The sequence below is a fragment of the Taudactylus pleione genome, unplaced genomic scaffold, assembly GCF_031769625.1.
Source record: "Taudactylus pleione unplaced genomic scaffold, aTauple2 ptg000319l, whole genome shotgun sequence".
NCBI classification, from domain to species: domain Eukaryota; kingdom Metazoa; phylum Chordata; class Amphibia; order Anura; family Myobatrachidae; genus Taudactylus; species Taudactylus pleione.
This window is the reverse complement of record NW_028284720.1, coordinates 2,734,354-2,750,907: the sequence shown is the minus strand read 5'-3', so window position 1 is coordinate 2,750,907 and position 16,554 is coordinate 2,734,354.

The following is a 16,554-nucleotide window of genomic DNA, read 5'->3' as shown; positions in this document are numbered from 1 at the left end:
GGTAACTGTCCCTTCGCTCTTTCCTGCACCTGGGAATACTGGTAACAGGACATCACCTCGCTTACACCTTCCTATACCGAGCAAATTTGATGGCGACCCTAAACTCTGCCGGGGGTTTCTGAATCAGTGCGATATACATTTCACCTTACAGCCTGATAACTTTCCCACTGCAAGAACTAAAGTGGCCTACATAGTGTCTCTGTTGTCTGGCTCAGCCTTGCATTGGGCTTCCCCACTCTGGGAGCGTTCACATTCTCTGCTGGATAATTATACAGCCTTTGTGTCATCATTCAGGAGGATCTTTAATGAGCCCGGATTTACAGTATCAGCTTCATCTGGTGTTATGACTCTCAGACAAGGAATTCGTCCTGTCAGCCAGTATGCCATACAATTTCAGATTTTAGCATCTGAACTCAAGTGGAATGAGGAAGCCCTTGATGCAGCCTTCTGGCATGGACTGTCTGACCAAATAAAGGATGATTTAGTCACCCGTGAGCTTCCTACCAATCTAAAGAATATGATTTATCTCTGTAACAAGATCGACCTATGCTTCAAAGAATGTCTGGCTGAAAAGCACAGAACCGGGCGACAAAGGTTATCTACCCCTTCCTTACCATCCCGTCCATCCCCTAATCCTATGGAAGAAGAGCCTATGCATGTGAACCATACCCATCTCTCCAAAGAGGAACGTCGGAGAAGGATATCTAAAATCCTCTGCCTGTACTGTGGAGATTCGGGTCACCTGGTGGCCTCCTGTTCCCATAAATCGGGAAACGCCCTATCCTAACTGCCACTGAGGACTGCAAGTTAGGAGTAATGAGCCCATCCTCAAATTCTAAAGATTTTGAATTAATCTTAGCTCTAGATCTCAAGCCTAAACCTGTTCTGACTTCTACTCTATTGAATTCGGGAGCAGCCAGAAATTTCATGACATCCAGTTTAATTAATAAATTACAGATCCTTTGCAAATCCCTCAATCAAGCAATTTCCCTGACAGCTATAGATGGTCGTCCTCTGACTAACGGAATCATCACCCACGAAATTCTACCAATACTTGTCCGTATTGAAGCACTCCATTCCGAGTCTCTGAAATTCCTGGTGATAGCCGAGGCCTCCCAAGAAATTATTTTAGGACTACCCTGGTTACGCCAGCACAACCCCAAAATATACAGGTGTTCTATGCAAATCCTCTCATGGGGGGTCGATTGCCAAAAATCCTGTCTTCCCAAGATTCGACCTATAAGGAAAACAGTTTCATTAGTTCCTCCAGATATCCCTAGAGAGTACCAGGAGTACACTGATGTCTTTTCTGAGCAAACGGCTAATATCTTACCTCCTCACTGAGCATGGGATTGTCCAATTGATCTATTGCCCGACAAGATGCCACCTCAGGGCCGCACCTACCCTCTTTCCATGCATGATACCAAAGCAATGTCTGAATACATCCAGGAGAATTTATAGAAAGGATTTATTCGCCCCTCCACCTCTCCTGCCGGAGCAGGGTTCTTTTTTGTGGCCAAAAAGGATGGTGGTCTAAGACCTTGTATTGATTATCGGGGCCTCAATGACATAACAGTCAAAAATCGATATCCACTTCCGCTAATCACTGAGCTATTTGATAGAGTCAAGGGACCCATCATAGTCTCTAAATTAAATCTGAGAGGGGCCTATAACCTCATTCGTATTCACACAGGTGATGAGTGGAAGACCGCCTTTAATACCAGAGATGGACATTTTGAATATCTTGTGATGCCATTCGGATTGTGCAATGCCCCTGCTGTCATTCAGGGTTTTGTTAATGAAATTTTCCGGGACTTACTTTACATGTCAGTTGTTGTCTATCTGGACGATATATACATTTTTTCATCTTTGGTAGAAGAACATCACAATCATGTAAACGAAGTACTGTCCCGTCTGAGGAGGAATCACCTCTTCTGTATATTGGAGAAATGCATTTTTGATGTACCCAGTGTGCCCTTCCTTGGCTACGCAATTTCTGGCTCTCATCTACAAATGGACCCTAAAAAGGTACAGGCAATCTTGGACTGGTCTCGACCTCAATCCCTGAAAGCCATCCAGACACTACATGGATTTGCCAAATACTACATGCATTTTATCAAGTGATTTTCTTCTTTGATGGCTCCAATTAAAGCCCTGACCCATAAAGGTGCTAATCCAGCCCTATGGTCACCAGAAGCAGAGACTGCCTTCCAACTTCTGAAACAAGCATTTATTTCAGCCCCGGTACTAAGTCAACCAGATCTGGATAGACCCTTCCTGTTGGAGGTAGATGCTTCATCTGAAGCTGTGGGAGCAGTTCTTTCCCAGTGGTATGAAGACAACTGAATCCACCCTTGTGGCTTTTCTCCAAGAAGTTTACTCCCGCCGAAAGAAACTATGCTATAGGTGAACAAGAACTCCAGGCAGTAAAGCTGGTGTTAAAGGAGTGGAGATACCTGCTGGAAGGGGCCAAATTTCCCTTTGCCATTTTCACAGACCATAGGAACCTCCTCTTCCTTAAAAATATCCAATGTGTGAGCCCCCATCTAGCCCGATGGGCAATCTTCTTAGCTCGATTCCAGTTTACACTGGCTTTCCGAGCTGGAGCTCTAAACCAGAAAGAAGATGCTCTGTCCTGGTCCCTCCTCTGTAATGACAATTCAGAGACCATACGTAGTGTCTGGTACTGGAATCAAGAGTATTTGCCAGCATACATTTACAACCTCCTACTGGGAAAACCTTTGTGGCTGCAGAGTTAAGGAAGCAGCTCCTCACTTGGGCTCATTCCTCTCGTTTTGCAGGTCACTCAGGTACTCGGAAGTGTCTGGAACTTCTAAGAAGGGGTTACTGGTGGCCAGACTATGAAGTCTGATGTGATGGAGTTCATTTATTCATGTACCTCTTGTGCTCAGCATAAATCTTTGTGTCAGGTCCCAGCTGGCGAGTTGTTACACCTGACTATTCCATCACGTCCATGGACACACCTCTCCATGGATTTCGTTACAGATTTACCAAATTCTCAGGGTTACACCACCATCTGGGTTGTGGTGGACTGATTTTCGAAAATGGTCCATTATGTACCTTTAAAGAAGCTGCTCACTTGTTCATTCAACATATATTTCATCTCCATGGACTTCCTGTCAAAATAGTCTCTGATTGTGTTGATCAATTTGTGGCAAAATTCTGGAGGGCGCGATGTTCTGTTCCACAAATTTAACTAAAGTTCTCCACAGCCTATCATCCACAAAGCAATGGATCTACATAGAGGGTTAATCAGGACCTTGAGACCTTCCAAAGGATCTTCATGACAGCTTCTCAAGGCAACTGGTCTGATTTACTGCCCTGGGCTGAATTTGCACACACCATCTCTTACCATTCGCCTACAAAGCAAACTCCATTCCACGTATTCTATGGTCTTCCTCCTCGGGTTCCCCAGTTTCAAAGCCTGCCTGTTTTTGACATGCCCGCCATGGAAGACACTATACAGAGATTTGTATCTATATGGACTCAAGTACATACTGACTTGGAGAAGGCGTCTTCTCATTACAAATTTCAGGCAGACAGGAAATGTAGGTAGGTACCACGCATGCAAATTGGAGACCAAGTCTGGCTTTACACTCAGAACCTACATCTCAGAGATCCTTCGATGAAATTCCCCCAATGTTTCATTGGGCCCTTTTCCATTATCAAAGTGATCAATCCTGTGACTTATCGCCTTCAGTTACCTCCTTTCGTCCCCAATTCTTTTCAGATTTCCCTGCTCAAACCCTTGATCCTGAACAAATTTTGTAAAGTTATTCCTGTTCCTCCTCAGATTCAGACTGAAAGAGGTGGAATTTGAAGTCTCTCAGGTTCTGCATTCTCGTATCCACAGAGGGTGACTTCAATATCTTCTGGATTGGAAGGGTTACAGCCCAGAAGAATGCTGCTGGACCGATGCCCGAGACATCCATGCTCCCGCCCTGGTCAGGAGATTCCATACTGCTCATCCAGAAAAGCCTGGTGAGTGTCCTGAGGCCACCCATAAGGGGGGCTACTGTCATGACCAGAGTTTCTCGGCATGGTGGTCAACTGGTAGTACCTGTGAGGTCAATATGACGGGGGGCGTTTGGCGGTGGTGCTGGGTTTGGTGAAGGGTGTTGGCTGTGCATGGTTCTGTGCGGGCATGTTATCACTTTGGGCTGGTTAGGCCTGGTGGTGCTTCCGTTCCGCTCCGGCATGGGTGCCACCGTCTTGCCTCTGGTCATGTGACCTAATCGCCTAATCCTGGTTTCTCACATGCTCTCCCTGGCCAGTCATGGCACAGCACTGGGTATTTAGGGAGGTTCAGAGCCTCACTTCATTGCCAGTGCAACGTGTTTCTCAGCATAGCTGAGAGAGAGTTCCATGTGCTCACCATCTGTTCCTGTGAAACACTACCTGCCTGCCTGCTTGTCTTCTCCAACCCTGCTGGACTACCCTGCATCCTCCATTACCTTCCCCTTGCCTGAGTACCTGAGTCTGCTCACCCTGCACCTTGCCTCCACTGACACTCTGCTGGATGATTTTTCCCTCAGCCTGCATTCTTCATTTCATCCACTACACCTGATTTCCTGTGCCTGTCATTAACTGGACATTTCTCTTTTAACCAGTCACTACCTTGACATTTTCCATTTGCCGGTCACTAACTGGACTTTCTCCCATTACTTCATCACAGCTCCAAAGTGCACCTAGTGCTATACCTGGACTTTAGTTTTGTCATATTCATGTCTACCAAACCACTCATTAAACCTACTTCAGTGTTTGCTCCTATCACCACCCCGGGCCCACAACAATCCCAGAACCTCACAATTATGGCTTGTTATGTAGGTTTGGATGCCATTCGCTGAATCTTATAAAGAGTGGAGTTCCACCTGGTCACTACCTCTTGCTTCAGTTAGTTGCATGGAAAATAGAAATGTTCTTGCAGCTGCTGCAATCTTCTACATGTGGTTGCAGACAGCATATTCTGCACATCCCAATCACTGTTAAAATAAATTAAACTGGCAAGATTATTGTGTGGGCCAAATATCATACATGTTAAAATACACCCAGTTGTCACTCTCACAATGTTACATGCGTTTTTGGAAATTACAAATCCTCAGAAAAGTTCTAGAGGGGTAAGCCATTTTACTATGACATCTCTAAATTTTTATAACAGGTTGACACCGGTATGCCTTAGTAAAGCCAATGATGCAGAGAGTAGCCTGCCTGTGAATGAGCTGACATTATGTGTTGGATGCTGCTGCTGAAGGTGAAACCCAATCAGTGGGCTATCACAGTTATGTAATCTTTTTTTTATACCAATACCACTTGTTCACATATTTATAGTTAAGTAGATTGCATGTACAATGGCATTTTTATAAGAACCATTTTTATAAAATGTGCCAGTATGGGCGAGGAATTGATGTTCTTGAAATATACAACAGAACTAAGATGGAATTTAGTAGTGGAGACACGGGAACTCAATTAACTGTATAAAACTGCATGCAATGACAGTGGATGTTGGATGCAGATCTAATGCTAGCATTACCTTAATGGCTTCCGTGATGCGTTAGGTAACTGGATGGCTGTTTTCATACTTGCTTACTCTTGAAAATTATTTTTTCACAGTTAATTGTTGTTTAAAACTAGTCTTCTTGCTAGATTAAACCCCAGCAGCAGCATCCATAGCACTCAAGGATTCCTCTTGTGAATCCTGTATAATTAAGCCTTTGCAAATCAGATGCAAAAGAACTACCTCTGATCATTAATATGAAGATTGATGATCAATATATTGGCATTGGAGATTGCAAGAGCTGATATTTGAGAGCTGAGAGCTAGCTAAGGTTGGACTGCTTGTTATTGTTTTACTGGATTTTTTAGCTTTTTCCAAAAACTTTGTATGCTGCAAATGATGTAACAGGAGGGAAGGAGGAGATAACTTGATGGTTATCATTCCGACTCTACTTACTCTAGCTTCACAAATGGAACAGATGGCTTGACAAATGTCAGGATTTGGGTTAAAATATTTCCCTGCATACAGGAAAACATTATTTTTTTTTGTTCTTATGCCCAAGCATGACAATGGCCTTCTTCTTAACATGGGAAAAATCTTCTGCCAATGGTGCCTGACTTACACAAATAACATTTTCATCAGCTTTATCAGCTACATCCAGCTGCATTTCCACAATAACATCCTTATTTTCTTTGTCACCATCTTTACTTGTGCTTCTCATCCTCACATTTGCAGAGGGTTTCAGAAATGGTGGAAGGTGACCTCTTAATGAGTGCAGTATCAGAAATGTCAGACTCACACATAGCATTTGTGGACACCCTTAGATTTTCCTCAAGGATTTGTGATGTTTCTAAACACGCAATTTGTTCTTAAGTCTTAGATTCTTTTTGTACTGATTTGTCTGTTTTACATTTTACAACTCTTCTGGAATATAAGTGAGAAGGTGAGGTTATAGAAGTAGGTTATATGATGTGAGGTTATAGAAGTAGTAGCCTGACTGACTGCATTTCTAAAACCACCACTCACAAATAAACATCAAGGCCTGAGCCTTTCATTGCCACTGCATGTGGTACATGGCATGTTGGCAATTTTATGTTTATGGCAGTAAACTTTTCCTTTTGTTATTATAGATTTTTTTTTCTTTACCATTGTGAAAATTGTTTTGATTTTAGGTGCCCTGTCTTAAACCATATATGCCCTTGATCACTGGCTTTAGTAGATGTTGAAGTACTAGTATCATCATGACTGGCAGCATCTGCAGCACTAGTAATTGGTTGCTGCTCCTGCTCTTCTATCAAAGGGTTGTGATCCATATAATCTTACAGTGCTGATATTAACAGTGGCATGTCACCTACTGTACATTATTTTTAACACAGTGTCACTACCTTGCTATAAACACATATACATTTTGAATTTTATTATTTTTTAACAAATAACATAAGCAACTCCCAGCACTTATTATTATTATTATTATTATAATTATTATTATTATTATTATTATTATTATTATTATTATTATTATTATTATTATTATTATTATTAATAGTGGCACATCACCTATGAACAGTCTTTTACTCACTATGCAGATCAGTGCACTGTAGTACACACTAGAGTATCCTCTGGTAAACACACTGCATACTGTGCAGATTACCATGCTCTAGTACACACCAATCTGTCTTCCACAATCCCTAATGTTGTGTGTTCTCCCATTTGTGCTAGTCTGTATTCCCTCATCTGCACCAATCTGTATTTACCCATCTGTGCTGCTCTGTTGTCCTGTGTCCATGCCACTGTGTACCCCCATCCATGTCAGCCTATCCTACCAATCTGTGCCACTCTCTCTCCACATCAGTGCTGCTGTCTCCCCCCCATCTGCACCATGGTTTTCCACCCATCTGCACCACGGTTTTCCACCCTACTGCATCACTTTGGCTCCCATCCTTCTGTACTGCTTAATCTTCCCTCCTCTCCATGCCTTTCTGTCTCACCCATCCACACCATTCTGTTTGCTTTCCCCTCTACACCACTCTTATTCCATCTGTGCAGCTCTATCTTCTGCTCAGACCTCAGTTGCATAGACTGCATGTGTGTATTCCAATGAGCACACAATTCTGTGAATTAGCAGCTCCACCATTTTGTGAGTGACAGCAATCTCAATCTGTGAGAGCACTTAATCTGCAATTAACCACAGGGTGTGATGGCATACCATACCTGTATTGCACAAGGAACACATCCATTAAGGTGTCAGCCTAATGAGCAGAATTTCCTTGCTTTTTAAATTTGAGTGGCAGAAATTCTGTAGGTTTTTTGAAATTTCAGATCATGTCTAAGAAGCCCTTAGTGGGAAATGTGAAACTGTAAGGTTGTTTATTGTCTATGGAATTTTATTGCTTTTTTATAATTTATTAACCATCAGGGAGGGGAGCAGTACACCAGGCCACCTGCAAGGGAGAAGGGGAATAACATGTTTGGAGATGCAGAGGAAGAGACAGCTGTGGGGGTAGGCTGCAGGTGTGTGGGGCAGTGGCAGCAGTAGGGTAGTGCACAGGGGCAGCAGTGGGGGGTGTTGCAGTGGCAGCAATTAGGGCAGCGCACAGGGGCAGCAGAAGGGGACAGTGGGACTCACTGGCATTGTTGGTCCCAACCATGAGCTGCTTCTTAAATCATGGAATGATTTGCTCATGATGCAGTATCGTGAATGATTTCCCTTGAACTCTCCCTATGGTGCTTAAACAGCACATTTTCCATATGAACCATTGTGCAAGATATAAAGATAACTGATTGCATGTGCAGATTAGTGAGACCCATGATGCAGGCATCTGTGTAAAAAAAATTATTCAGAGATGCACATGTAGATCAGTGTGATCTGTGCGGCATGAATCTAAGGAAAAATAAATCAATAAGACACAGAAGCATGGACAGATCCAGAAGCATGGACAGATCAGTGACATCCATCTATGCATCTGTGTCAAAAAAATTAAAACAATTTATTTTTCTAAAAAAAAATGTTTCCTGCTACATAACTCACTACCAGTCCTGGGCTTGTGAAAATACAGCAATGTCTGGCAGCAATGCCCCAAAATAGCACATAATGCAAATAACAGAGGTGCAAGATGGAATTGTACTTAGACCCTTCCATCCTCCATTATTTTGTATATAGTAAACCAGACATTCACAGATTAACAAACCAATAACTTTAACAGCAGGGACTGCCAATTGTAGCTAAAGCTATTGGTTTGTTTTGGTGCCCAATGATCTCTCTGTGCACAAATTGACTTTACAGAGGCAAGATATTGTTGCCATCATCATCCAATTCCTCACCCTCATCAGTGTGTACAGTACATCATCTTCACACAATGTTAATTTGTCTCTACTGGAATCCAACATTACAGTTGCCTCTGTCATTTTTGGATGTAGTTGACGGTAAAGATCTTCCTAGTGAAATTTGTAGCTAATTTAGATGAACATCATCTTTTTCACATTTTGAGGAAGTAGCCTCCTATTCTGATCGCTGAAAATGTTTTTGGCTGTACTGAACACTATTTCAGAGTACACACTCAAGTATAGCAAATCCAGTTTGTGCAGATTGACTTTTTTACTGCCAGTGGTGAAACGGACTGTCTGACCATGCCTAGTTGGATGCAATCATTAAAATGGTCCACAACCATTTTTACAATGGTCACAATATCAGATGGAGTCACGGTAGAGGTCTTATTAATTGTAGGCAATTCTTTTAGACCCAACCAGATGTAAAAACTTAGTTGTGTTGACTCATCTGCATCACCAGTGCATCTTTTTTTGGGAAAGTTTATTTTTTTTCTTGGCAGTCGCTCTTGCTAGAGAAACTGAAGGAGGAACCATCGCTGCATCATGTGCCACTTGAGCTGACATTTGCTTAACAACAGATCTTTGCATCTCTTCAGATCTGTGTCCATTGGGAAGAAAGACATGACATATATCTTAAAACTAGGATCCAGCATGGTTGCCAAAATGTATTGATCTAATTGGAAGGTCCTGACAGCCCTTGGTTCCTGATGAAGTGAACAAAAAACTTAGGGTCTAATTTTGCAAAGATCGCAGTTGCTAATACACAAGCAATTAGCCGATTGTTGCATTCAACACATGCATATGCATCGCAGTGAGCTTGCGTTAACTAGCTTTTGCGATGGGGACTGTGATCACAGAGGCTATTCAGACCTATCGCAGAGTGATTGACAGGAAGTGCCATTTGTGGATGGTGATGGGGGGTGGTTGGGCAAACATAGGCATGTCAGTGCATTTCATTGCTGTTATAGGTGTGTGCATAAAATATCAACTGCGTAGCCATATGCAGCATGAGATCTAAAGTGCGTGGCTATTAGCAATTTTTGAGTGAGGTCAGGGCTTGTGCAAGTGTGCTATTGGGTCCATTGTTACTTTAAGTTACCAATGGTTTCGCTATTCTGCCAGGTAATACGGATGTGCATATAGTAAGTGGGCGTCCTTATGTAGTGCTGAGTTTGCATTGCGAACACAGGGCCTGATTCAGACCCGCTTGTGAGCGCTATGTGCTTGCAAGCGGGACGATGGTGGCCCAGTGCGCATGATGGAGCCAGCTTCGTCATGCGCATGCGCGAGACCCGGATAGCGACGGGCAAGCCGTCGCTCTGGGTCTTGCAACATAGGGGGCATGCTGTTGATGTTGAGTGACAGCAACCCCCTTTGGTGGGTGGGCCAGGGGTGTGTTTGCCCAGACAGAGGGGTTCTGATGGGAACGCCTACCGTCTGGGGCTGGCCCCTCTGACATCGCAAGTGATGTCAGTGGGAGTGCTTTCGGCTCTGTTAGAGCGGAAAGCACTCTGGGGCTTGTGGCAACGAGACCCTACCACAAGGGTCTTGTCGCAAGCCCGATGGTCACGATGGTCTTGACCTTTGCGACCATCTTCCTGGCCCCTCGCTATAGCTGTGTGTGGTCACCCACAGCTATGCGAGCGGCCAGGAGGCTGTTCACAAAAAATAATGGCCCGGCCCTGATTCAGAGCGTCCAGCTCTGAATCAGGGCCACAGTGCAGTTACTTGCTATCACAGTAGAACTTCATGCATATGCAGGATTGCAATCCGTAGTGAATCAGGACCTTGATCTACAAGTCCAACATACTTACTGTAGTGGAATTACTTTGTTTCAGCTCCTCCTTCAGTTTCATAATCTGCTTTTCTAATTGTCTAATTAACCCTGCATCAGGTGCACCTCTGGGACTCCCAGGTTCGGGTGCAGAGCGCCTGACAGGCACCTGTTATAAAATCATCATTAGCACCAAATTGACTAAATTCTAATGCTCTTAAAGTGACCTTCATTAGAATGTACAAAGAAAGAATATATGGAAATCTGATTCACAAAACCACATTTATTAATATTAAAGCAAGTAAAACAAAAAATACAAAATATTAAGAGGTGCATTGTACCTAAGAGGCCAAATATGTAGACCCTGGACAAATCTACATATTTCCACAATATACCCACAACCTTTGTAATTTTCTTTCAGAAAATGAGCAAAATTAACAATTGTGAGAAAATAAAAAGATATATGAACGATCAAAAGTCGGATGAGTTCGGGTGCAATTAGCCTAAGAGGCCAGGAAGGTCACTACTGCACTCCACACAGGCGGCTGGAAAACTGACTAGGGGGGTTTCAAACAGCACCTAGAGACAGGATGGTACTAGAGGGGGCTGGCATAGAGGTGAGTGAGAACATCTTTGTGGCGCCTGTCAGGCCAGCTGCGCCTGACGCGGGGTTAAGAGAATTAATTCACTCAAGCTGGCAGTGTCTCAACTCACTTCACAGGTGACTACTTAGAAGGGTTTCAGCACTCTGCACAACATGGAAAGTGTTTTCCACTAAGCTTAAGTAAAGTAAATTCCACTCCTCTTCCTATGTCATAGTGTGTTGTGTAGCTTTGGATGGCTTTTTGCTGTTCCTCCATCCACTAAGGCATAGAAAGGGCAGAGTTCCACCTAGTAACTACTTCTTGCTTCAGTTGGTGGCAGCACAAATTCAACAGTTCTTGCAGGTGCTTTAATCTTCTACATGCACCTGCTGAATGGCAAAAATATCCATACATTTTTTCGGGTTATAGAGAACAGCTCTGCATGGCCCTGTCATTTAAAAAAAAAAAATTTGCACCACAAAGTTGATTGTGAGAGCCAAACAAGGGATGTGTTGGAATTCACCAGTTGCAATACTCTCATAATATTGGTGGTGTTGTCAGAAATCATAAATCCTGAGGAAAGTGGAAGTGGAGTAAGCCATTTGCAATGACTTTTCTTAGTTTTTCTAAAAGGTTGTCATTGGTATGCCTCTTAGTGAAATCTGTATTACACATGGTTGCCTGCCTATAAAGGAGCTGATGTTTCTTAGATGCTGATGTAGCTGTTAGTGCCACTGATGGCAATACACGCACCCTGTTCCGCCTGTCCACATATCTAGGGTTAAGTGGACAGCTGGAAAAACTTCATTTTGATGGACACTAATTATTTTTTTTACTGTTCCTGTATAGGATTGGAATTGCTTTGCTAATAAAGTGGAATTTAGATGGGATTTGGTAGCAGGGACACAGGACATCAAACAACTGTCTAAAAACCACTGCATTAATGGTGGATATTGGATGCACATCTAATACCAACATTTTTGTTATGGTGTCAGTGATCTGTTGTGCAACTGGGTGACTGCTGTCCTACTTGCTCCCACTTGCAAAGGACAGTTTAACATTCAATTGGTATTTTAAACTACTACTAATAGTCTTTCTGGTCCCCTTTTGGGATGAAGATCCACTCCCAGCAGCAGGCATAGCACTCAATGAATCTTTGAAGGAATCCTGAATAGGGAAGGACTGAGTTAGCCTAATCAAATTAGATGTTGTACTGCTTCCGATCATGATTGATGATATTGTTGATGAAGGTGTTGGTGGTAAATATGGCAGGTGCTTGGATCTAGCAGAGTGAATTGAGGTAGCTGATGCTGTACTGCTTGTTGTTACTTTTTTAGACAAAGTTTCGGAATTTGGCAAAAACTTTTGATGGATGCACTGCAGATGGTTTAACAGGGAGTAAGTTCCTAGATGGTTAAGGTCCCTACCTCTACTTACTCTGGCTCTACAAAGGGTACATACCGTATGGTTTGAAAATTGTTGTCCAGATTTGGATATAAATGATTCCACACATTTTTTGTCTTATGTCCAGGCATGACAATGGGCTTTTCCTTATCATGGATAACAACTGTTTCCACTGGTACCTGATTTACACAAACAACATCCTCATCAACAACATCCACAATATCAATATCCTCAACATCAACATCCTTATTAGCATCAGCTACACAATTATCCTCCTCATCCTGGTACACTTCCACAGCAGCATCCTCAATTTCTATGTCAACATGTTAACTTGTGCTGCTCATCCCCACATTTGCAGAGGGTGCACAATTGGTAAAAGGAGGCTCCTCCTTGAGTATTACACTGTGGTACCACTTACAGTGTCACAATACTTGGATGAATATTACATATAAATATTACACAAAGTGGGGTAGAGCACACAAATCAATTTGTACCAATTTTAGATATTACACTGCAGGATCAATGACCTACAGTGTCACAATATTTTTAAGAATATCAAACTGCAGTATTACTGACCAACAGTGTCACAATACTTGTATGAATAATATTACACTGCATTATTACTGACTGACTTAATCACTCACAATACTTTATGAGTTTATTTTTTCACTGCAGTATGATGAAACTACAGCATCACTCACAAAACTTCATGAATTTTATTGTACACTGCAGTGTCAATGACTTACAGCATCATAATATTTTTATGAATATTACACTGCGGTATTTCTGACAAACAATGTCACAATACTTGTTTGCATAATTTTACACTGTGGTAACACATACAGTGCCACAATATGTGTATAAATAGTACACTATGGTACCACTTACAGTGTTGCAATACTTAGATGAAATTGGGGTAGCACCTACAGTGTCACAATACATGTATGAAAATTACACTGCAGTACCACTTACAGTGTCACAATAATTGAAAGCAATTGGGGTACCACTTACAGTATCACAATAAGTCTATGGATTTTACATTGCGGTACCACCTACAGAGTCACAATATGTATATGAATATTATACTGCGATACCACCTGCAGTGTCACAATATGTGTATGAATATTGCACTGCGGTACCACCCACACTGTCACAATATGTGTAGGAATCTTACTGTGGTACCACTTACAGTGTCACAATATGTGGATGAAATTGAGGTATTACTTACAGTGTCACAATATGTGTATGAATATTACACTGCAGTACCACCTACAGTGTCACAATACATGTGTGAATATTACACTGCAGTAACACCCACAGTGTCACAATATGTGTAGGAATGTTACTGTGGTTCCACTTTCAGTGTCACAATATGTGTATGAATATTACACTGCAGTACCACCCACAGTGTCACAATATGTGTAGGAATGTTACTGTGGTACCACTTACAGTTTCACAATATGTGGATGAAATTGAGGTATTACTTACAGTGTCACAATATGTGTATGAATATTACACTGTAGTACCACCTACAGTGTCACAATACATGTGTGAATATGACACTGCAGTACCACTTACAGTGTCATAATACTTGGATGAATATTACATATGAACATTACACTGTGGTCTGACCAACAGCATCACAGGGAAAACAAATAATATAATAAACTGAAGTACAGCACCAAAAATTTTTTTTAATTATATCATTAGCTTTTATTTTTTTTTACACTGGTCACTCTTGGATGGATAGAGCACCCCTAGACCAACAAAACATGACTGGAGGACACAGCAGCCACTACATAGATAGAGTGGGCATCCCTAAATGGACAAAGCACCCCTGAATGGACACAGCATGTCTGTTCACTACACTCTCCATAGACAGAGTGAAATGGCGCCGATTACAAGGGACCTTTATAGATTCCAAAAACCGTGAGAATCTGACAGCCTGAAAGATGATGTTTTGCCTCGTTTTGGGATTTGAGTTAGGCGGAAAAACCCGAGCTGGGTTTAGATCCCAGCTCAGATTGGGAAGTTTGGGCATGTCCAGTTCACTGTGAACCAAACCCCCTCATCTCTACTTTTAACTAGAGATGTGCACCAACCCCTGTGTTTTGGTTTTGGATCTGGATTCACCTTCATATTTTGGTTTTGGATCTGTATTTTTTTTTTTACTTTTTCAAAAACAGAACTATGGGAAGATCCAAGCCGGGATTCTGTTTGACTCACTACCACAACTTGATTGTGAACACAGACTCAGTTCAAATCAGAATCCCTGAATTTAAATGTCATTGGTTCTCTGGGAACCAAACCCTCACATCTCTACTTATAACCAGGTTAGAATTTGTATAAGATACAGTAAATTCATCCTGTAATTAGAGATGTGTGCAGACCTCGTATTTTGGTTTTAGATCTGTACCTCCCCTGGTTTTGGATCTGGATTGGTTTTGCCAAAATCACCCTCCAGTTTTTTGTTTTGGGGTTTTGGTTTTGATTCTGGATTTTTTTTTTACATATCCTAAAAACAGCTAAAATCACATGATTTGGGCCTGTTTTTGTTCCTACAGTATGACTAACTTCAGTAATATTTATTTCCACTCGTTTCCAGGCAATTTTGACCACCACACAGCTTACTCTATTGTTTTCATCCAGTTTAGGTCCAAAATTGGCACTAAGCTAGTGGGCTGTCTAAGCTAAGCAGCAGCAGTGGGCAGAACAAACACCTGGCATTTCAGGGACAGGAAAGGTTGATTGGTAGTAATTTAATTTCAATTTTTGATTCTGAAGTAAATTTATGAGGGAGAAAGGGATGGGAAGAGGGGAGGCATTTACAAAAAAATATATTTTACTCATTCACATCAGTCCTTGCTCCAGAAGAATCCTTGAGTGCCATGTCTGCTGCTTCTGCTGGGAGATGATTTTTTCATCCCAGAAGGGGACAAGAAAGAATTCTAGTAGTGCTTTCCAAAACAATTGACTGTTAAATAATCCTTTGCAAAGCTTCCACATGAAAAAAACATTTCCAAACCTGTACAGGAACATTAAAAATACATAATTAGGTATTGGCCTCCAAACTGCCATTTAACCAGCACAGATATGTGAACAAGTGCAATATTCAAGATTTAAGGTCTTACGTTGTGTCTTTCTTGAGAATCATGTGCCTGCTTCTGCTGCTAGGAGTGGATTTTCATCCCAGAAGGGGACCAGGAAGAGTGCTACTGTTTTTCCAAAACAATTAACTATAAAATAATCCTTTGCAAAGCTTAAACGTGAAGAGCATTTCCAAACCTTTACAGGGAAATTTAAAAAAACCATAGTTAGTTAGTGGCCTACAAACTGTCATTATACCCACTGTCTACTTAGCCAGAGCAGATATGCGGACAAGTGGAACAGAGCAGCAAATGCAACATTTCGGATTGAAGGTTTAAGTCTTATGATGTGTCTTTCTTGAGAAAGGTAATTTGGAGGCCCTCGCTGAAATTCAGGTAGTTTTTGCCATGGGTAAGGAGTAGGGACACTATAATCAGAGAATGCAGTTTTCACTGCTTTATTCCATATTTAAACCATTTGCTCTATTTTGACTTTTTGAAATTGTTTATGTGAATCTTAGCTAAGGCATTTATGATGTGATTATGTTTAATATATAATGCACATTATTTCTCTTTGGCACTTTGTTGTGGTCTTGTAGTTGGCGTGAAAACTAATAATTTATTCATGATTAAATAAAGAAGTGAAAAGTTGAATTTTTTATTGCTAACTTTGTGTTATTAAATTGTAAAAAAATGGACTTTCCACTAACATTGTCACAAGAGCTTTTTATGCCACTGCCCCTGGATGGACACAGCAGCCCCTGGATGTACACAGCAGCACCTTGATAAACAACACAGGCAGTATGCTTGGTGCAGCTTCATTGCTGATAAAAGTGGCTAATGCACAGACACATATCCATAAAA